Raw genomic sequence first — 23,908 nt, forward strand, 5'->3', positions numbered from 1 at the left:
ATATATGCAACAGGAAGCAACAGTTAGAACTGGATATGGATCATGGCCACTGGTCCCATCACCTGCTGGCAAATAGAAGGGGAAGATATGGAGGCAGTGACAGATTTTACTTTCTTGGGCTCCATGATCACTGCAAATGGTGACAGCAGGCACGAAATTAAAAGATTCCTGCTTCTTGGGAGGAAAGCGATGACAAACCTCAACAGCATCTTAAAAAGCAGAGATATCACCTTGCCGACAAAGGTCCGCATAGTCAAAGCTATGGTTTTTCCAGTAGCGATGTATGGAAGTGAGAGCTGGACCATAAAGAAGGCTGACTGCCGAAGAATTGATGCTTTTGAATTGTGGTGCTGGAGGAGGCTCTTGAGAGCCCTGGATTGCAAGGAGAACAAACCTATCCATTCTGAAGGAAATCAACCCTGAATGCTCACTGGAAGGACAGATCCTGAAGCTGAGGCTCCAATACTTTGGCCATCTCATGAGAAGAGAAGTCTCCCTGGAAAATACCCTGATGTTGGGAAAGAGTGAAGGCAAGAGGAGAAGGGGACGACAGAGGACGAGATAGTTGGACAGTGTCATCGAAGCTACGAACATGACTTTGACCAAACTCCAGGAGGCAGTGGAGGACAGGAGGGCCTGGCATACTCTGGTCCATGGGGTCACGAAGAGTCGGACACGACTTAGCGATTAAACAACAACAAATAATTCTACTGGACCTGGCTATATTTACTTTAAAGTACTATAGTGTATACTTTTAGAAAGCTCACACATTAATCAGTAGATAGATTGCAAATTGGGATCTAACTTGTTCTAGAAGCAATTGTGCTCCCCCTTATGGATCAGGTTTATAATTTGGGAATACTTCTTGACTCTGCACTGTCCTTGGATTCCCAAGTGGTAGTGGTGAGGAGTGCCTTTGCACAATTCCATTTAGTGTGCCAGCTATGACCACACTATGGAATGTACTCCCTTCAGATCATTTACTATGTTAGATTTTAATAAGGGTATAAAAAGACATCTTTTAGACTGGCATGTAATATTTAACATGCATTGTTTTTAACTGCACACTTAACATGGTGCTACATTGACAAAAACTTCAGGATTTGGTTCATAATTAGCATGGGTGAATTTAAAGCATTTTTTTCAATGATCACATGATGAAGGCCCAGCTCTTTTAATTTCCAGTTTGGATTTTTTACCCTCTGTCCCTGGGGCTCCTACTTTTTAAAAGCCTGAATGATTCAGTGTTTTCCCTGTGTGAGAGGTAGCTTTGTTCTATAAAAGGTGTGAACCTGGGTGGTGTTATGGTGATATATGGGTGTGATATTCTGGGACAGTGGGAATACCCACCTCCTACAATCTTTTTCCCTAGTTTCCCTGATCTTTTAAAAAGAAACAATCAAGTTCAACACTAGATCACCTTATCACTGCATTGATATATCAGTTTAGTGCTAGATCACCTCTGTACAGACAAAAAATACGATAAGGTGAGTTAGAGATCACTAGATGGGCATTGTCAAAGAAAGAAGGGCAATTGGCTGTAGGTATAAAAGTTGCTGCCATTGTAGTCACACCCTTAGTTTGCAAAAGTTTTAATGCATTTAGTTGTCCAATATGTTTGAAGGTTGCTAGGCATGGGAAGACCGCCAAGTTAATGTCTTACTGCAATGTTACTGCAATGTTAAGGACCATTTTCTTAATAACTGACAGCAGCTTATTTTCATTTACTATTTTCAGTAGAGATGGATGTAGACTTGAGGCAACCCTTGATGGAGTCTTAAAACTCTACTCTTTGAAAGATCAGTCATTTAAATTTTATTTGGTAGAACCATTGCTCCTTTTTAAAAAAGCATGTTAACTATGCATTATTTTATAAAATGTGGGTGGAAAACTTAAAATCATTTAAAATACCCAAGGAAATAAAATATACCGTATTTTTCGCTCCATAAGATGCACCTTTCCGTAAGACGCACCAATTTTTTAGGAGAAGAAAACAGGAAAATATAATCTGTTTTCTTCGCTCCATAAGACGCACAGACTTTCCACCCCCCTGTTTTGTGGGGGAAAAGTGCGTCTTATGGTGCGAAAAATACGGTAATTTATTCTAGAGAAAAAGCAAGTAAACTAAACAAATAAACAAGATAAGCTAGAATAAAACAATAGCAGTGTAAAGGGTTGTTTTATGCGTTACATGCCATCAAGTTGAAACTGACATACAGTGGCTGTAATAGGGCTTTCAAAGTAAATGAATATTTAAGGAGTGGTTTTACCAGTTCCACACGTCTCCAGTGAGTTTCCATGGCCAGCTGGGGATTTGAAGTCTTGAGTCTCAGTCCATCAATCTATTTATTACACCATACTAAATGGCAATGTATTAGCAAGTGGTTTTGGATGGCATACTTCAGTGCTGGATTTAGGTATAAGATTTCAAAAAACCTTATCAAGTTCTAAAAAACACTTCTTTTTATCTCCCAATTATGAGATGGTGCTGACCCCATGATTTTTAGACACCCTCCAGCAACTGCAGTTAAGCTATGTGTGCCTGACAAAGAGATAAGAAACAAGAAAAGGCGCTACTCCTGCCTCTTCCCCATTAAACCTCAGAAATCCCATCTTGGCAACAAGATCACACTACTGTAACTTAAGGGTCCTGGGCCAATTCAAACAAGCAAGGGATGCACGAGATTTTCTGCAAGAACTGAGTAATCATGGGTCAACTAGGTAACAAAGCAAGTTTAAACAGAGAATCCTAAGAGGGCAAAAAACATCCCCCTCCAATTTAGACAGAATTGACACACATGATCCATATTTTAAGATCCTAAAACTGAGTTTAAAAACTGTCAAATGGCAACAGTCATATCAAGCAGGGCAGGGTTGCACTCCTGTGACAAGACTGCTTGTAGCCCTATTATAGCACTCTAAACTGGTTTGCAAGTGGGGGCATGAAGTGCTGTATACTCACCCTCATGGTACCTTTAGTTGCATAGAGAGTGACAATCAGATGCAGAAAGCTTTCTCTACCCATGCCATGCAATTCTGATGCTAGCATTTTTTTATTCCAATCCAGTGGGGCCAATGGGATGAGAGAGACTGAGGGTATATGTGTTTTCACATGTCCTCCTATCAGTTAAGTTTGATTTATGAGAAAACAGAGCTGTATATATAGAATAATCATTAGATTTGTGTTTTTCTTATTATTGACTAATTGTCACCAAAACTGAATGGAACACTATATGGAGAAGAACACATGTCTTGGAATGCTTAAGGGTATTAAAGTTAGATATACTTTCCTGGGAGTCTAGATCTGAGAAGACAAGCATTGCTTATAAGTAGGCATGTATAAGATTGTACTATTTGTCAGCTATTCAAATTTGCAGATAGAAATATGACATAATTAAGTGTCATAATTTAGTGTTAATGTATATATGCTATGCTGTAAGCCGCCCAGAGTGGTAGAATATACCAGATGGGTGGGATATAAATAAAATAAATAAATAAATAAAAAGAATCTCAAGATTGATGTTCAAGACCTATCCTGTTTGGAACCTTAGGAATGAAAAATAGTATAATGCCAAAAGTTTTGTCGTGCAGTGTAATTTGAAGCATGTTCTGCTAGAAGATGTAAATCCAGTGATTATATCTACCTTCATTTAGTACAATTCTTCACAAGAAAGATTGGACTTACTCCACATCATTAGCAGTGGATAAATGAAAGAAAATGAAAATATCTGTAACGCATGGAGAAAAGATTTGTAAGGCTTTTTCTCATGGGCCTGTGAGACAAGGTGCAACTCATATTTCAATACAATATAACAGCTGTCACATGGAGTCATTTACAGTGATCTCCATGAGGCAGCTGTTAAGGTGTGAAATGACAAGTTGCATACAGAAATATGTGACAATCCCTTGAAGACCTTTGGAATGGTAGTTTTGAGAGCGGTCAGCTTGGAATGCAGAAGCAGGAAGGGTAAAATCCTGCTTTCACCTGTACTCTGAGGGGATCTAAACTAGCAGTAGCTGACCAATAGAGCAACCTTTGGATTGTGGTAGATAAGGAAAATGGTAACTTAGCATGTAGCTGTTATTTAATAAAAATTAATTCTATATTGGTCGTAATGAGAAAAAATATGGAAAATAAAACTGCTGTTGTCAATAGTATGACACCTGGAGTAGTAACAGTTCTGGTCACTGAACATAAAAGGGGATACTGTAGAGCTGGAAGAGATGCTGAAAAGTGCAACCAGTGTGATCAAGGGGCCTGGAGTAACACCACCATGAAAAATTGCTACAGCATTTGGGGCTATCAGGATAAAAGGAAAAATGTCTTCATATAAAATCTAGTCAGGCACTCAGCCTTAAAGCATGTAGAGCTCAAGCACATTGGTGGCATAGAGAAACAAGTAAGCCCTGGCTCCGTTACCCCGTCCTACCTAAAAGTCCTGTAGACCTTCACAAGTTCAGTATGAAGGGCTTCATTTTTGCTGTAAATAAAGTGTTTTTGTGATTGGCAGCCCTTCATATTGGCATGGCGGATTGAAAAGAATTGAGCAGTTAAGAGTTGACCAGTGCCACGTTTGTTGGGCACACAAGTGATTAACTAGCCCAATATGAGCCCATAAGACTCTGGATCCCTTGGTCTGTTGGAATGTTACACCCTAGCTTTCTCACTTCTCTGTTCCCTTGTGTCTCTTTCTTTTTATTTCAAATTCTTCAGCCCCTTGTTTGGCAGCGTTTCACCAGACAGTTTTGAGTGAGAGCTTCCCAGTTGACAAGGACCATGTTAAATTCTTTGCATTCTCTTAGTACAGTAGTTTCGTTTGTTCAGCACACAACTGAACACCTGCAACAAGCTCCACACAGAGAATACATTTTGGGAGAGGGTTGTCTGACAATCTGAGAACATAGTCCACTGAATTTGTTGTTTCAAGACTGTAAATTGTCATCTGTGTTTGCTCCAAGACTTCAATGTCAGCGATTTTATCCTGACTTTTGATGTTGATCACAGTCAAGCAATGGAAGTCAGAACAGGGATAGTCAAAAGGATGTTCCTTAAGATAAAGAACAGAATCTGGAACGAACATTTAAAATTGGCTTTCACAGTGCAGGGCTATACTGTATATATTTATTGGCATATGGTATAGCCAATAAAGGTATCGAAATCGAAATCGAATATTTATTCTTGGTTCTATTGTATGGCACTTTAATATAAACCATTATGAAAAAGGCAGAAAAGTATGAAATGTGGACAATGCAAAATGCTAAGAATATCTTGGATAGAGAACATGACCAACGAAGTATTTTACTTAAGTAAATTAATAATGACACAAAATCATAAAATAAATGTGAAAAGTTAGAATAATTCAGTCACATAGTGGAAGGTAAATTACAGCTGAGCTAACCATTCAAAGAAAAAAAAAGGAGACCCGCAGGACATAGAAACACTTTATTGGGAAGAAATTTGGCTGGAAAACACAGACAGCCTTATATGCCTCGCAATGTCATTGCTTAGAGTTGTTGCACCCAATGGGTTATTTAAAAAACGTTTAATTCAAATAAATCCGATTAGCTCCTTAGTTTAGACGAGGCAAAACACTTCGCTGTTTTTTGTCGCAAGAGACGAACTCCCTTCCAAGCTTGTTAGCACGGGAGCCGCTTTTAAGCTGTGCCGAAACCTTTTGACGGGGAACCCTCGCAACGTCTGCCCGCCAGACACGTGTGAGGCGGTTTTGTGTCTTCAGAGCCCCCTTCACCTCAAAAAGGTAAGAAAAAGACCCGCCTCTCTCCTCGCAAACAGCCAATCGCGTAGCAGCTCACTGCAAGCCCGCGTTAATTTAATCCCAACTCTCCTCCTCCATTGGCCGATTCGCGGTCGGATTGGCAGGGCCGCGTCACGGGCCCAGAATGAAAACAAAAAAACCCAAAAAACCCAAAACAGCGCTGCTTTTGTTACAGGTATGGCCCCCATCCGAAGGCTAACCTTGCTTCGGAGCTAGTGAAGTGGGTAAGTTCCCATGACCGAAACCAAGCAAGTCTCCTTTTTTCCCCACCCCCCCAACACCCCGGTCGGTTTTCGGCAGGCGGCTTTGCCTTTGTCACGCCGCATTCTAACTCCAAACGCCCCGCTGTTCGCCGCCGGCTCGCCTCATTGGGCCGTGTAGGTTAGATTGATCGGGGGTGCCTCCAATGGAGCTCGGTTTCCAAGGAGCCGGCAGGCCCCGCCTTTCTCAGCGTTTGCAGTAACAATATGGCAGCAGCCGCTGTTGGCAGAATGGGCTCATCGTGAGAACAGCGGCGGCGGCGGCGGCGGGGAAGAGGCCCTTCCGAGCGTGCCCTTCCCGAGCGCTCTGCGCTCTTTCTTTCTCCACGGCCTCCGTGAGGGGGCTGCCGGGCCGGATCGGCGCCCTGTCTGGGCAGACATCAAGCCCGTAAGCGAGCCCTAGTCGGTAAGTACTGTACGTCCATATTTGGTGGTCTGGTTCCCTGAATGAATGAGGGGGATGCTCCGGAGAAGGGAAGGGGAGCGACAGAGCGGGCGAGATCGTTCCCCCTTGTCCTTCCTACAACGGGGTGTGTGTGTGTGTGAATCCTCGGGCTCTTTTTCTTTCCAGTTGCCGTAAACGCGGGGAGGTAACTGAGGCTGGCGGAATGAATAGCGCGTGCCTTCTGGGCATTGCCCGAGACGCACAATGACTCGGGTGGTCGTCGGAATGGGGAAGGTTGGCGGGTGGGTGGCCGCGAAAGGTGCCAGCTGTAGCCGAGAAGAGAAAGAGAGGGATGAAGCTCTTCAGAGATGCAGTAGGAGAAGCTGATTCTCTCGGAGGATGGTCCCCCCCCTCTCTCTGGATGTCCGTTTTAGTGTAATCTTCTGTGCTCAGACCTGATGTTACATCCTCGCCGGCCAAGGATTAGGAAGCAGGATAAAGCTCCGTGATAACCTCTGGCCGAGGCACGATGCGCCTGGTGGGTTACAGATGCGCGGAAAAATACTTGCACATTGCCCGGGGACCCGGGGTGGGAAGGAAGGAAGCGGCAGGAAGAAAATCGTTGCGTGAGAAGGGCAGAATAGTGGCACAGATGGGTCGGAAGGAGCCCTGGTCCGCCTCCCCCGCGAAACAACAATAATCCCCCCCCCGACCTCTCATTTGCATCTCAAAGGCTCGGAGATCAAAGCCCATTAACTGTCCAACGGAGTTCGTCGATGTAACGCGGAGAACATCTCTTGATGGGTTCCGAGATGGGCTTGCGTGATGTGCTACATTCTCTCTCTCTCCCTCCCCCCCCCCCCCGTTTTGCTTTAGGATGCTCCTGGAAGATTTACTACCCTCTGATCTGCCATGCCACCTTGGGCTGCCTAGTGTCACTGCCTGCAATCTGCCAGGGTGTGAGTTGGGGGTTGGGAGTGACTTTGCTTATGTGCTGCACCCTTGGTCACCAATGTTTTTAGGTCTACATGCTCTCCAGTGGATGTGGGTGGCTAGTTGGTAAGAGATGGGTGTTTACACTGGCAATTTCCAGAGGTTTCTTCCTGGTTGAAGACAAATCATCATGTAAATGTGCATATGATGAGGTTTGTTGTTTTGATCAGGCAACCACTGGGACTCCTGGGGATGCTCTGTATAATTCATCTTGCTGCATGACTCACATCTCATTTTGGGTCACGAATCCATGTTGTTCTTTACAAAGGTCTTGAGTCACAACTAAGAAAGTTCATGTTTTAAAAAGTGTTTATTGTGACAACTGATTCCCCCGAATGTAGAAAATCAGTTTTAGTGGGACCATTTCTCCTTTGAAAATAGCACTGCTGTGCATCACTTCTTTTTCAGCTCCATAATAATGTACCAGTGAATGCATTCAAATCCAGCTGTAGATGAATGCCAAAGAAAGTAATAGGATTTAAAAATTAACATAACTTGTCTCTTACTTGGTTGAAAGAACATTTCTCACTGCAAATGTTCAAAGCTGTGAAGACATGCTTTTACAAATGTCAAATTACTTGATAGATGTTCAATTGCAGTATGATTTCAGGTTTTTTTAATACACATTTATAAGAGTGGGTAGTTTTAGAATGTAGTCTAGTTTTACTAAAGCTGATGGAACTGTTTTATAACTCTGCTGCATGCTGGGTTCTGCATTGTGTATTCTCCCCCGGCATGCAGTTTGCCCCATTTAGCGTACATATTAGTTGCAGATGGTGTAGTCTTTATGCATAGTGGGATTAGAAAATATGATTATTAAAAATGTTTCTTTTTCCTTTTTTTAATTTTATTTTTAAAAACAAAAAAATTACAACAACAAAAATGCTTGTAATACACTAATTTCTACCCTGCACCCCATACCCACGGGTATGTTTCTGGGAAGTAACCAAACTGTGCTTGCAGCAATTTCACTGTCAATTAAAGTGTATCAGTCTACTCAGTGTGTTCAGTTACAAAAGTTTGTATGTGCACACACAGACACACAATGTGGCCCACTATTGCACATTCTTAGTTTGTAATCATTAGACTGATTTTGCGTTTCTACCCTATAATTCTACCCTATAATGGCTAACCTTTTAGATTCAATCCTCTGGACAGATGTGGCAGTGGAATTTCAAGGTCCCTTTGTTGGTGGCTTCGACTCCCATACAGTATATCTGTGAATGTATACAATCCTTCTGCCACACAGATTTCTCTGCTCCCTTCTGTGCAAAGAAGCTCCAAGTGAAGGACAGGACAGATTAGTACGTTCATGTTGGTATCAGTCATGAAAGGTGGTGCGATGTACTCAAAAAGTCAAGTTGGAAAAGAGCCCGGCTTTCATCCATCTGGTGGAAGATTAAAAGTCCACCCCTTTTTCTGTGCTATATACCTTATCTGAACCTAAAACCTGAGCAGTGCTCTTTTATCAATGCGAGTGCATGGCTGAAGACACAGACTTTCATATTGAAGGGAAGTGTGGTTCATGTTCTAACGCTTTTGTGTCCAACATCAAGAGCCAACACTGTGTAGTGGCTAAAGTGTTCAACTAGCACTTGAGGAATTCAGGTTGTAATTTGTCATTGATCTTGGGCAAGTCAGATTCTCTCAGGCTGACCTATTTCGCAGGTTATGAGGACAAAGTGGGAAGAGCCATATACACTGCATTGAGTTCATTGAGGAGAGACAGGTATACATGTAATTAATAAATAGTGAGAATGCATATAAACTTTTTTCTGCATGGCGTGTATTTCCACTAATGGTTCTAGAGAAATAGGGTGAGGATCTCCTCTTTATCTTGCATGGGAAACTTGATTGTCTGATGTCCAGGGATTGCAAGATCTCACAGTTCCATGAGATTAGTATATCACAGCTAGTGGTGAAAGCTTCTATTGTTTTAGTCTAAAACCTGAGTTTTAGAACATCTGGGGACCCAAAGTTGGGAACCACTACTAACTAGTAGAGCTTTAACATCCTCTAATCTAGCAACAAACACCTTGTTTCACTCCCTATCCCTGGAAAATAGTGGGACTTGGCTTTGGGGTGAATATATGCAGGACTGGTCTGGGACACATTCAAATTTGCTTTTGCCTAGCACTTTAAGAAACTTTCTTGTGTTGACCTTGGTGGGGAGATAAACCCCTTTTGTGTCTGGTAGTCCATTGGGGCAGAAAGCGCTGGATTCCAGTTCATGTACTTACTTTCTCACTGATTTGGGGTTCTTGATATTAGACTTAGATGTATTGTGAGTGAGAGGTTTCAGTTGTTGCTTTAAAGTTCAGTTGTGAGTACTGTACTACTTCCTAGTCTGTCCTTTTTATTGTTTCTTCCTGTGTATTTTTGGAAGCTGGCAGGTGCTTTTTCAATAACACTTTAGTGTTCACATAAATGATTCAAGAAGGATAGATGAAACTTACTGGCATTCTTATGATGGAAACCTTTCTTGGGCTCATCTCAGGCCCTGGAAAAACCAGGGGGCATGTTTCTCCTTGGTAATGAGGACCACAGAACTAATTATTTGGCTTAGTAAAAATATTTGGATTGGCTGGTGTTTTTGTCACCCATCTGAGCATATCCTTTCTCTCCTTCACTAAATTTCACCTGGTTTGTTTCCCAAGAGAAGACTCTGTCCTTTGGAATGGCTATACTGTACCTCTGTGTCATGCCACGGTTAGTATATTCCCAGTCCAAACGACGTGTGGTACTCTTGGCACGGCTACATCTTTAATCTAAACAACATGTGGGTTTCTGTAAGGATTTTTTTGAACTCATGCTATAATGCTTTCTCATTAGAGAGGGATCTCTTTTATTTTTTAAACAGAGAAAGGGAGAACCAAAGTGATAGATCTGTCATTTCAATTTATACCCTTGAAGCTTGGGCCTGCCAGTGTGGAATGAGGCTGGTGTTGCCAAGATTTTAACCTTGGTGGATGTCTTAGCTTCCCCGAAAGCAACTGATGAAATGGATGATGGAGTGAGAGAATGGGCTATGCCAGTTAGTGAATGGAGTGACTTTAGTTCCAGGTCTGAGTCCATTGTGTCTCCTGGGAGGGACCTGATTCACTTTGGCAGGGATACTAGTGGGAACTTTCCACCTGCAGAACACTCCAAAGGTACGTCCACGGCAGCAGAGCTTTTACAGCTATTACTGTAATCGCTCAGTTCTTCAAGCAGAGCTGGAAATATAATTTTTTTACTACAACTCCCAGAATTGTGAGAGTTTTAGTTCAAAACAAAAGCAGTCTGGGCAGAGGGGCAATTTTGCCTAATCCTAATCCCCTTTAGCAAAATGGGCAGGATTTAGGATTGCTTTTTTAGCTAAAAAGCCATATTTCTTTCTGTAGCTCTTTTTCAAAACTACTGTACTTCAATTTAAACTCCTTTAATACTCCTTAGCTCCCATCTTTAGTTGCGCAGAATACTACTGTGAGTATTCTCGAGATGTAGGGGACTTTAATGCTTTCAAAGAAAACTGGCATTAGAAGTGCAGTAAGGGTGAAGGAGTTTGTGCCATGGGGCCCTTGCTTAGGTACTAGGGAAGGGAATATAAAGAATGCCTTTTGGGCACAGCTGCTTTGTGTGCAGGCTTGAAACAGCCTCCCTCTAATTTTGCTGTGATTTAGAAATGTAGAAATTCAAAATTACAACAGTTTCAGAGTGAGATTAGGCTGAGGGGTATAGCAATGGATAGCTCTGTTTTGTTATTGCTAGTGATTTTTCACTGTGTTTATGCTTATTGAGTAGAAGGTTCTATGAGGTATAATTGTGGCTTCAGTTTCCATGCCACTATATAACATTCGTTACAGACTGTGAATGCTGTTAAAAGCCTTTTTTTTTCTGATGCTTTTCTTAGCATTCTTCACCTCTTATCAAAACAAGACTTGTAATTCAGGAAAAAAATTAAGCATTTGTAGAACATTACACGACAAGGCTTACTGTTTCCTACGCAGTAAGATGTAGCTGGCAGTGTGCTTTGTTATGTAATAAACCTACGCTTAAAAATGTCCTCTGAATTTTTTTATATCATGGTTAAATAGGCTCCTGCCAGTGTTTAGTGCAGCAAACCATTTGTGCAGTCCGATTGTATGTTTAATTGTGTGTCTGTTCGGTTGGTTTCCACAAGGAATTCTTTCAAAACTAATTGTAAATGTAATTACAGTTTCTTTTATGGGGCTTGGATAGTGTGTTAGCAGAGTTCCTGTGAGGGATGAAAAAGTAAATCATAACATGTATTCTGCTTCCAAGTTTTTATTTTGAGCATTTCAAAGTTTTGACCTCTGTCTTGCTAAGAATCTTTCCTGTCTTCTCTTTCTCTGCTGAAATTTGAAGTGGTGCCCTTGGCATATTTGGGCAGAAATGAATGGATAAAAAACTTTTTTTAAGTAGGCAGAATTCTTTTGGTAATTTAGGTATTCATTATATGTGATGGCAAATTGCTGTTAATAAATGAGATACCAGTTGTATTTCTGGTTAGAGGGTTGTGCCACCAGGAATACAATCAGGATCTTGTTCATTGATATTTATTTGCTATTGTGACTTAAGAGATTTTGCTTGCTCTTAAATAATTACTTACCTAAAGGATTCTAGACAACCTAACTGTTACATTTTCTTAAATCATTTTCAGCAGACTTGTATGATTTCGGATTAATATACTATAATGGTAGTCTTATCAACTTTGGCACTCTGCAAGTGTGTTAGATGGCAACATCTCTCACACCCCTGTCAGTGTGGCTGCTGACTGGGGAGAATGGGCATTGCAGTCCAATTATTCTGGAAAGCACCAGTATGGAGAAGGCTGATTAGAGTAATATACAATGGTTACTTCTATAGTAATGGAAATAATAGCTTATTTTAAACTTGTTAAACTTGCTGTACCTCGAGCCCTTTGTGGATCCTACTTGCTCTACTTGGAGCACTATGACTCAAGATGATAAAGAAATTATACATAACCCAACAGTGCTCCCTAAACTTTAGCTGCAGGTTTGTAGCTAAGTTGTAGAGAGTTATGGTTTCTATAGCAATTATTACTGAAGCCCCTTTGGATGTATACAACATTTCCGTTCTTTTAAAAAGATATCTTTTAAAAAATGCTTTATCACGTCAACTCCTCCTTCCTGCCCACATCTTGCTTTCATTCCTCCTACTCCCTTCTCAGCTCTTCATTGCACTCTCATTTTCTCACTTTTCCCATTTTCTCCTCGTTCTGCTAAGAGCTTTATACTACCCTTTGTGCTGCCTCCTACTCTTGGAACAGCTGCAGTAGGCATGGACTAGAAAATCACTACTTCTGTATCAAATGTTTGTTGTCCTTTGTGGTTATTGTTATAACTATCGGCTGCATTTCCGGCATAGCCTGCAAACTGTGCCGTACAATGTTAAGACACAGGTAATCACTGTTAGATAAGACATTTTCTTTTTTCCTCATGAGACCCGTTTTAAAGAAGCTGCAATTTGGCTACATCATTTTCTTTTTAATAATTCAACTTCATGCCCTGAGTCAACTTTTTCTCAACCTGGTGCCCTCCAGATGTGTTGGGTTATAGTTTCTGTCATCTTTGTCCAGCACATCTGATAGAGGTTGCTTTCCAGCATACAGTATTTGGAAAGCAGCAGTGGGAAAAGCTGGCCTTTATTGTTGGCTAAAAGCAATAAACACCTCTGTAGACTGATCAGTTTTTGTTGTTGCCTATTCTAGTTCATACTGGCAATCACAAAGGCTAGAAATCCAAATTTGTTTGAAGAGGAACAGCTGAGCTTCCAACAAAAACCTCGTCCCTTGAATAGATCTTAGCAAAATTCAATGGCCTTTGTGACCGAAGCTTGTTTGAGCTACTTTCTGCAGATGTATTTGGTGGGTGTAGTTTGTAATAAATGTGGCTTACCGCTGAAAGGATGAATATAGGCAAGAATCCAATGATACAGTATGCAGTATGTATGCTGGCAGAAATCAAATGGCATATACTGTATTGCTGAAGTGAATTGCCCCTAGATGCAAAGGTAGCAGTGTGATATAGTGAATGGATTAGACCAGGGGTGTCCAACCTTTCACCTTCCCTGGGCCCCATTAGAAGATGAATATTTGGTTTGGGCCGCACATACATTTGGTTTGGGCTGCATGGGGGGGCAGCCCTAGCCTTCCTCCGCAGCCCCGCTCCAAGCGCGCTTACCGGCAGCTGCGATCTTAGACAGCAGAGTCTGCCAGCTTCGACTCCGTTGGCTTTATGGGGCCGGGAGGGGGTCTGCCTATTGAAGGGGATGGCACAATGCAGTCACGCATCCCCCCTGTCCCCTCCCCTCCCAATCCTTCCTTCCTTCCCTCTCTCCTTCTCTACTGTTGTGACGTGCCCCGGCCACATTCCGGCCGCAAGCACCAGCAGTGTAACCTGAAACTTTGGAATTTCTTTAAAAATAAAAATTTGCACTGGGCCGCATTACGAGCTGACCTGGGCCACATGCGGCCCTCAGGCCGCAGGTTGGACAAGCCTGGACTAGACCTCAGGAGACAGTCTGGCCGTGGAAACCCATGCAGGAGTTTCACTTACTTTGAAAATCCTGTTAGGGTCGCTATGAGTCAGTTTTGACTTGATGGCACAGAACACACAGGAAGCCGAAGCCTGAATTCCTTGTTTTTTGCCAATTGCATAACTTGGCATGTGAGAAGAAATCCAAGCATGAATTCTTAACTAGTGGCAGTTTACACAGCATCCTGAGAGACTCTTCCCATCCTGCTTATAACTTTTTTGAACTGTTACCGTCTGGCAGAAGATATAGAACAATTAAGACTCGGACCACACGTTTTCTCAATAGTTTTTATCCTAGAGCTATAATTGCAATTAATAATGAGCTTAAAGACCACCAGTAGTGAATAATCAGTTGGACTGTGTTACTTGGCCTGAGGTGTAGATGTTTGTATTGTTAGTGGGGATTTCTAGTGGGTGGGGAGTGTTTGGGGAATGTTATGTATGTGCATGTGTCTGGTCTCTGGGTGTCTGTGAATTTCGTTGTATGATATACTGTGTATATACTTACAATGACAATAAATTATATTATTATTATTATTATTATTATTATTATTATTATTATTATTACTGTAATGATTTATGTCAGCATACGTAAGTGATAGGATTCTGGGTATGGTGTTGCATATATGACTTGTTTTGTAACCATTAATAGCTTTGAGATATGATCTATTATTGACTACCTGATTTTGGCTTAAATTTTCAGAAGCTTTATTTATTCATTTAAAACCTTTATAGCCTGCCCTATATCACACAATCTCAGAGTGGGTTTCAGAACATGCAGGGTTCCATGTGGAGGGAGTACCATGTGTTTCCTGAATGTTTGAGTTGACTCTTGCAGTCTAATCCTAGCCATACTTACATAGAAGCAAGTCTTGGCAAGTTCAGTGGAATTTGCTTCTCAGTATGCTTTTAGTGTCCAGGGGTGTGAAACTATAGCCCTTAAAACATTCATAGTTCTGGGTGTCTGTCTTGGTAGTAAATATCATCTAATTGAAATGAATTTCCAGATGCATGGGATTAGGACCATGGTCATGCTGAGGGCTGTTTTTTTACAGTTCTAGGAGAAAGACTGCTGTTTAGATGAATTCTAGGCTCCCTCCCAACACTAGATGCTGATTTTGAATTATGTCCTAGGACAACTTGATTGCAATTTCTGTTCATATTTCTCTGGCATTAAGTCAAGGGTGAAAAGTTTTGTGAAGAACTTTTCATTTTTACGAATCAACTGTTTCTTAAAACAAATTAGTAGCACAATAAACTGATGCCTTGGACTTACATGAAGTGAAATCTAAAAATAAAGATATAAACCAATTTTTTCCCAGGTGCCTATCCTTAGGAAGTACACAAATTTGTCAGTGCAGCTCTACAGGTGTGCTGAAATTAGTATTTGGACATTTCTCACTGAAGTCTATGTGTGAACTACTGTGCTGACAAAGTATTTACAATACTCCAATGAAAATAATTTCTAAATTAATTTGTTATTATATTTGTCTTATATTCCCCACTACATATACTTTACTGATTCGCCCCATAACTAAAATACAGTATCTCAGTTCAGGGCAGCAGGTATATGAACAACCTTTCAGTGTATGAAAGCTGATGTGTGGATTATGAATCCAGCACAAATGTTAAACTGCCCTCCATTCATTGACATAATTGTGAAATTTGATAAGACTTTCCTAGGCACTGACAAAGTACCATCACTAACAAGAGGTATTCCATATATCTTTGTTTTCAGGAGGGATGTGTAGCCTGAAGACCTACATATAGATGATTTTCCAATTTACTATTTAGAAAGCAGATGCCTTATTTCATTCTCTATGTATTGCTTCACTAGGAATTTATGGTTTCTGCAGTTAACTGTGACTCCATAAAGCCTGAAGACTGTGTACAAAACTCCTTCAAAGCTTTAGCTCTATTGCTTTACCAGTTGGGGCACTTTGGAGATTTTCCTCTCTCTTCTTTACTGTTTTGGCTCTGCCTTCCTTCCCATTTATGCCCTCTAGGCTATCATTGTTGTTCTTAAGCTTCTTAAGTAAAGATAGGTATGTGAGTGAAGACCTTGTACAAAACCCTCCAACAAACAAATAGATCCATTGGCTGTTCTTACCCTTGACAAGGAACTATGGACGTGTGTGTCAATGGCGTGTCTTAAAATCCTGGTGTATACATTCTTTAAATGTGTGAAGAATATTCTCTACATTGAACTCATCCGTCCAGTTGTCAAGTCAACAAATCTAAAGAAATACAAAGTTTTACTTTGTTTTTACTTAAACTGTCTTGGAAGCATGTTGGATGGTTACTGTGTAGAGTTTTTAAATGAAAAAAACAAACAAATAATTTATAACAAAAAAGGGAGTCTTCTGACATCTTTAAGACTAAAATATTTATTCAAGTGCAATCTTTAACAGCTATTCACCACTGACATTTATGCTGGAATATGAATTCTGGCCCCTATTGATGCAAAGCATTGGGAGAAAACAATTCTCTTCCCAAAGAAGATAAAGATATAAATTTTCTTGACAGAAATAACAGTGAGGAGTAGCCAAAATCATAAACATTAATATCTGGGTATTAAGAATTTAAATGAGTAATGTATAGAACACAGTGCAATTCCTCCACTTTACCCATTTTATTCATTTGTGCATTTCCAGCTGGCTGGATAGCTCAGTGAGTTTGGTTGGGAGTTCAGTTTCCTGTTGTGCATTGTAAGAGCCAGCCTCTGTAGTCTTGGGCAAGTTGCACAATCACAGGTCACTCCCAAAAGAAGGGAATGGTAAATCACTTCTGAATACTTTCTACCTAGAAAACCCTGCAAAGGGTTGCCGTTAGTCAGAATTGACTTGATGGCATGTAATTATTCACGACCAACATGAATTTGACTCAACTCCGGGAGGCAGTGGAAGACAGGAGGGCCTGGCATGCTCTGGTCCATGGGGTCACAAAGAGTCGGACATAACTAAACAACTAAAGAACAACAATTATTATTACAGAAGAAATAATGCATATCTTTCATCCACACATCTGCTTGTCAGATTTTTAAGTAGCCAGATGTTAGCATCTTTCAATGCCATGCTTCCCCTTTTTGCACTGAGCAAGGAAGTGAAAGTTCTTTGCATGTTAGCAGACTATTTTAAAAAGAAAAACCTGCAGACTACTAACCTTTGTGGGCTTACTTACACAGCTGTGTCAGTCATGCATTTTTATATTTTGTCAGAATAAAAATTGTAACACATAATATAATGTACCATATGTATCACGATTAACTTCCAGGCACCTCTTTCTTTCTTTCTTTCTTTCTTTCTTTCTTTCTTTCTTTCTTTCTTTCTTTCTTTCTTTCTTTCTTTCTTTCTTTCTTTCTTTCTTTCTTTCTTTCTTTCTTTCTTTCTTTCTTTCTTTCTTTCTTTCTTTCTTTCTTTCTTTCTTTCTTATGGAAAGGTAATATTTAACTGAGTGCATTTGCTGGATAGATTGCTGATTCATTTTTAGAGTAGATGTTGTGTTTTTTAAATTATATTTTAATTTAAAACCTAATTATTTTGATAGGTAAATATATCGTGGCAAGTCATTGTTAAAGATGATGTTTTAAAAAAATGAACAAATGGCACTTGGGCATAAACAGCCCACTTCATTTGAGGCATAGAGTGCACTCTCAGCCTGTAGAAATTGGTACATACAGTGGTGCCTCGCTTAACAAGGATAATCCGTTCCAGCGAAATCACTGTAGAGCGAAATCCTCGTTAAGCAAAATAAAAAATCCCATTGAAACGCATTGAAAACCCATTCAATGCGTTCCAATGGGCTGAATAACTCACCATCCAGCGAAAATCCTCCATAGGTGCGGCCATTTTTGGTGCCTGTAAAGCGAGGAATCCGTCCAAAACCACAGCGGGGAGCCATTTTACGCAGCGGGCGGCCATTTCGAAGCTGCCAATCAGCTGTTTTAAAAAATCGTCTAGCGAAAAATCTGTTCCCGAAGCAGGGAACCGATTGTCGGGAAGTGAACTTTGCCTATTAAAACATCGTTTTGCGATCACAAGAGTCATCGTATAGCGGTTTCATCATTTAACGAGATACTCGTTAAGCAAGGCGCCACTGTATGCATTTGAAGAAATGGGCGGAAGTCTATTATGCCATAATAAAAGATTGCTACTCTTTAAGGTGCCACAATATTTTTTCTTGTTTTTGGTGCAGCAGACAAATGGAACTGTATCCTTGGAAATATTTAAAAAATTATTTGACAAAGACGAGAAAAAATAGCAGACAAGGGGAGCTTTACTGAGAAAGATTTGCTTCTGGTTTCTAGCCAACAATCAATCAGTTATTCAACCAATAAATAAACCTAATACAAGAAAGCAAAGAAAAACAACTGGACTGTTCCACTGCATAAAAGAAAGAGCTCAGAGTTTCTGTATTTTCCTTTTTTGTAAGGTACAAATGTTTGGCTCCAGCTGTTCGTATCTGCATTATTCATTTGTTTTGTGTTTATTTGTATTTAACCATTCAGACTTCCAACTTACCAGACTTCTGGTATTGTATTCCTACTATTTCGTGTCCACTTACGATGCTCCCAAAGAACCTTCAAGGCTCCACACCACAAAACCTGTGGCCACAGGCCCACTAACTGATGTAATAGGATCATTTAAGACAGAGGGCAATAGATGGAGGATATTTCCTGGCATAATAAGCACATATATTTGCCAAGTTTTAATCCCTAGATTTTATTGAATCTTTGCGAGCAGTGCATTCCTGAATTGTTGGTGGAAGTTTCTTCAAAGCTTCATGAGATCATTCTTGCATTACAAATACCCTTTGAGTCATCAAGTTACAAAGGTTTAATTTTCCATTAAATTAATGGCAAAAGAGTTGGCGGGCATAGTTAAAATCCAGTGTTGCAAAAGACAACATTTTCTTCCCCAATAATAGGATAGGACATGCTGAAGGGAATTATCTACAGATCCTCATTTGTTCTATTAAGTACATATAAAGGGATTGCTGGTTAACTTGGTGAGCACTGTATGTCCTTAGTCTGAATTTTTCCATAAGAGAATGAAAACTGATGGTTCTTAAAGAAGCGTGTGTTGTATTAACTGGAAGACACCTAAGTGGTGGCTGCCTATAGAACATGACTTCGTCTGCCCCATAGAGGCACTACCTGAACCACACCACACTGCTAAATATCCAGAATTATTGCAAGCCCGAATTCCTAAAGGAAATGCATTCTATGAATTGTCACAGGACCTGGATGCTCCTTGAAGAAAGAGCATCTCTTATATCCTTATTTAAGGTGCCATTTTTGGATTAGAGAAAGTAGAACAGTGCACTGGGGATTAGAGAGGACTGAGCTGATACACGTTTCTGGAAAAGGTGGTGAAGTCTGCATCTTGGCATGGACAGGATGACTGGTCAACAGTGAGCTTCTATGGAGGTGACTTGAAGAGGGTGAAAAGGGCTATACCATACCATTCCACATGTATTGTTCTCTGTGTGGGAACAGGGAATTGCTTGCAAGAGATTTAACAAGACAGCTTTTAAAAACTGTGTCTAACTTGCCAGTTCTTATGCTGACCTTCAAATCTCTGTTTTGTGACAATTTTGAAGACTCTGCAGATATTGGCTCTACTGACAGTTTCTTCAACAATCTTTTTGCATAAATCCCTAACTGATCCATTACCGGTAGAGTTGTCCATGAAACCTTTTCTCCCTAATCTCTCAAATTAATAGTTAACCTACAGATTTTCCCAGATTTGTGTAGGAAACAGAAGTCACTGATATTCTTGTCACTCAAGCCAATTAAGGAAGTGGTGTCTTTTATAATCTTATGGTTCTATTTTTATGTGATGTCAAGTTGCCTCTATCTTATAGGGAATGAATGACCGTCAAAATGTTCTATTATTAACAACTCTGCTCAACTCTTGCAAACTCAAGGCTGTTCCAAGTATGTCATTCTAGAACCTCCAATAATCAGCAAAGGCACACTCTAGATATACAGTGGTGCCCCACATGATGACGATAATTTATTCCGGGAAAATCACTGTTAAACGAAATTGTTGTCATGCGAAAAGCCTTTCCCCATTGGAATGCATTGAAACCTGTTAAATGCGTTCCAATGGGGAGAAGACCTGGTCATCCAGTGAAGATCGTCCATAGGGAAGCCATTTTGCGAGCGCCGATCAGCTGTTAAAATGGCTGCCCTGTGAAGCATGGGTCCGGAAAACACAGGGCAGCCATTTTAGAAAGCTGATGATTGTCGGAAAAAATAGTAGTCTTGCAAATAAATGATCCGCAGAGCATGGACCAAATCATCATCAAGCGGAATTCCCCCATAGGAATGACTGTTTTGCGAATCGCTATAGCGATCACAAAAAGTCATTGTTATGTGGTTTTGTCATACAGCGGGATCGTCGTCTAGCAAGGTACCACTGTATTTAAATGCTAATTGAAATCCAGTTTCAAATAAGACAAGTAACCAGGATCAGAGTGGCTTTCCAAGTCTCTTTCTATATCAGTTTTTTAAAATACATGCTTCTATTGGGCCAAGAACTAGTATAGACATTAAGGAAGGGAACTTAACTGAGGGGTAGGGCACATGCTTGTCATGCAGACAATCCTTGGTTTCATTATGCTTTAGCCCTGGGATGGTGTTCAGGAGAGTTACTGCCAATTGTTGTCGGCAGCACTGAGCTAAATGGTTCAATGATCTGACTCAATATAAGGCAACTTCCTCTGTGCCTAATAGACATGGGTGCTTCATATTCATATCCAGGGGATACGAATACAAAGTCCATGCCCATCAGCTTTGTTTTGGTGGAAGTAGTCTGGTTGGTGCTTCCCTGCCTCTCCCCACGGCTGACCACTCCAACGAGGAGGTGAAAAGGCAAGTCTCTCTGCGCTGCTGCTGAGTGGTCAGCCGTGGGGAGAGTCAGGGAAGCACCAGCCAGATTAGTTCAGTGATTGGCATGATGACGAAGCTGATGGACGTGTGCACTGTGGAGCCGGGAGAGTGGGCTGGGCTAGTTCTGGGGAGGGAGGGAATAGGCCGCCATGGTATCTGTGGTGCCATGCTTCTGGATATGAATACAAAGCACCCATGTCTAGTGCTCAAGAATCAGAGAAATCTGAAAGGACGTTATAAAGTATTTCGGGGGTTATTAAAGATGTAGCTTTATTAGTCTGTTTCAGCAGGACAAAAGGGAAGTCAAGTTTCCCCTTTGAAACCATCAGATTTATTTAAGCGTAAGTTTTTGTTGATTACAATCCACCTAGCAAGTCATCTCAGAATTTGAGAGAGGCCCAGGCCATGTCTGTTGTTTGAAGCTTGGTATATGGGGGAAAACAGGACCCCATAACAGGGTTACAAAAATGTTTGCATTAAATCGGAAGCCTTTCATGAATATAAGTGGCAGGACAAAAGCTCCCCATCCCATGATGGGCGGTGGCCCACACAATAATTCATCATTGTGTCTCAGGTGATCTGGCTGTTATGAGATGAGGAATACAAGAATTGATTCCTTAACTAGAGGCAAATCACTGTTGACATTTATGCTGTCTCACCTATAGTGGTGTACAATAGTAATTGCATTATCCATTTTATTTCCAATTAAAATAGAGTTTTAAAGAGGATGGTTTTAGTTGGAAACAAATCATGTGCCTTGATCTAAGCTGGGAAAAAAGATAAAAATTATAAATTATTTCTGCTGCTGCAGCAAATTGCGGCCCAGGAAATTGCCGAGTCCTGCTATACAGTTCCTATAGTTTCAACAGGACAGATATGGGGAAACTATTGGCCTTCCAGGTGTTTTTGCCTGTGAACCTCATGGTAAGGGACTGTGGGTAGGAGATGTCCAAGCTTCCCTTTGAAGCTATTGCAAGTTATTGGTGGATTATCCTCCATTTCTTGGTTTGTGTTGCTAACCTCAAGGTCTTGGGCCTTTTTTATCTCCTTTATCTCCTTTACCACTTATTTATTATTTATCTGGAATTTGTCTGTTGCTCAGTTTGTTTGTAGTGTATTCTAGGTGTCTTCTGTTAAGCTTCTAGGCTAACACACTGACAGATAGGTTCATTCTTTGATACTTTTATCTGCCCTCCCCATGACACATGAAAATCTTGTGCAATATATTTATAACACTTGAGGATTCAGCTGCATTATAGTAGTAGAAATGCTAACGTAATGCTGACAGAGTGATGGATTAGGATTCAGGTGATCTGGGTTCAAATCCTCACTATGTCATGGAATATTACTGAAGGAGGGATGAAACTGGGTGAAACCACTCCTTAAATATCTCACCTTGAAAGCCCCATTAGCGTCAGTATAAGTTGGTGCTGATTTGGTGGCGTATAAGAACAATACTTATGACTACTGGGAGAATTTCTATGACATGTCATATTTTTTCCCCTGCAACCTATATTTGAGCTTATGGATAGTTTTGTACATGTTTATAAGTAATATGATGAGAAAGGCCAGATTAATCATAAACACGTTTGAACTTGCTTATGGGTTCAAATGTAGGTTGCAGAGAAAATGTGAAATGTCATAGAAATCATCCCCCTAAGAGTCACGACACTAGAAACGGGTCTTAAATATAATGTACCTGCTAGAAGGAAATGATAACTTGAGTGCTGTGCTGAAGACTTCTCCCATAGGAATTCCCAACATACGCACTGTGCTAGAAAAGAAATTCACTTTAAAAAGTATGTCAAAGGAGGAGAAATTTCACAGAAATTCTCATGAGTAAGACTCAGGATTTTTGTAATTTTGTTCTCTGCTATTACCCTAATGATATGCTGATGCTTTGAAACATCAGTTGCAACAGGAAAGTATGGAATGCCAAATGTGTTCTATGAATGTCATATCTGAAATCTTGTAAAAGGACATTAACAGCAATCCATTGAGGCATGGATGTTTTGGCAGATTTTCAGTGACAAGTGGAAATGACTAAATAAGAGTTAAACAAAGCCTATTTTTCAGCATTGGGGTTAAGTGTCCTGATATATGGAAGTCATAGGAATGGGGATGTTGCTTGTAAACATCTGCAAGAAGTTTTAAATGCTGATGAAGTGGTCTCGGCTGGAATAATAGGTTGAATGAGACTTTCCCCCTTACAGGCAAGAAAAACTGATGTAGAAGCTGACAGGGTGTATAATATCGGATTAGAATAAATAGTAATGCCCCGACAAGCAATGAAACAGAACTCATTTTCCATTTTGATGGAAGATGACACCACTATTAGGGTGAGAAGGAAGACACTACCATCGGGGCCCAGTGGGTGGGCTGTCTCCCCCTTTTCTGTGCTGAGAGAATTTGAGACCTGCCAGCTCCTCAGTAGACCAGGGTGATTTGCTCTGGGCTGAATGGGTACCTGAGATAGGAAGCTGATGCCTGGGAATCCAGAACCCCCCACTGACACCAGAAGAAGATCTGGATGGCGAGGGACTCCCCCTAGAAAAGGAGGGGCAATAGGCTCGTGGGAGCTAGGAGGTATAAAATGGACTCTGGAGGTGGGAAAGAAAGACTGGGAGAAATAGGGAGCAAACAGAGTAGAGGAGAAAATGCTCTGCGAATGTGATACTAGAGGAGGTTGAAGAGGAGAGGGACTGGGGAGGTGCCTCAGAGGAATCCTAGGAAGGCTACCGAGTAAAAGTAGAGCCCCCAGAAGAACTAGAGCCCCAGGTGACTGGTGGTATGTATACAAAAAAGACTCCTGGACTTGAGGTTATTGTACAACTGAAGAGGAAGAGGCTGAGAGACGTCTAAATCCTGATCTTCTTCCCATACTGAGTCTCTCTCTCTCTCTCTCTCTCTCTTTCTTTCTTTCTCTCTCTCTCTCTCTCTCTCTCTGTGTGTGTGTGTGTGTGTGTGTGTGTGTGTGTGTGTGTGTGAGAGAGAGAGAGAGAGAGAGAGAGAGAGAGAACGAACTGGTTACAACCCCA

The 23,908-nt window shown here is 40.9% G+C and overlaps 1 protein-coding gene across 2 annotated transcripts in view; it reads left to right on the forward strand.

The window, feature by feature from the left end:
* The first annotated feature begins 6,306 nt into the window (after positions 1 to 6,306).
* TIAM1 (TIAM Rac1 associated GEF 1) overlaps positions 6,307 to 23,908 on the forward strand; it is a 261,371-nt gene continuing 243,769 nt past the window's right edge. For both annotated transcript variants that reach the window (XM_072994076.2, XM_072994078.2), the window contains exon 1: positions 6,307 to 6,443. The gene's annotated coding sequence lies outside the window, so the exon portion shown is untranslated. The remainder of the gene's footprint in view (positions 6,444 to 23,908) is intronic.

This window comes from Pogona vitticeps, chromosome 3, assembly GCF_051106095.1.
Source record: "Pogona vitticeps strain Pit_001003342236 chromosome 3, PviZW2.1, whole genome shotgun sequence".
Taxonomy (NCBI): domain Eukaryota; kingdom Metazoa; phylum Chordata; class Lepidosauria; order Squamata; family Agamidae; genus Pogona; species Pogona vitticeps.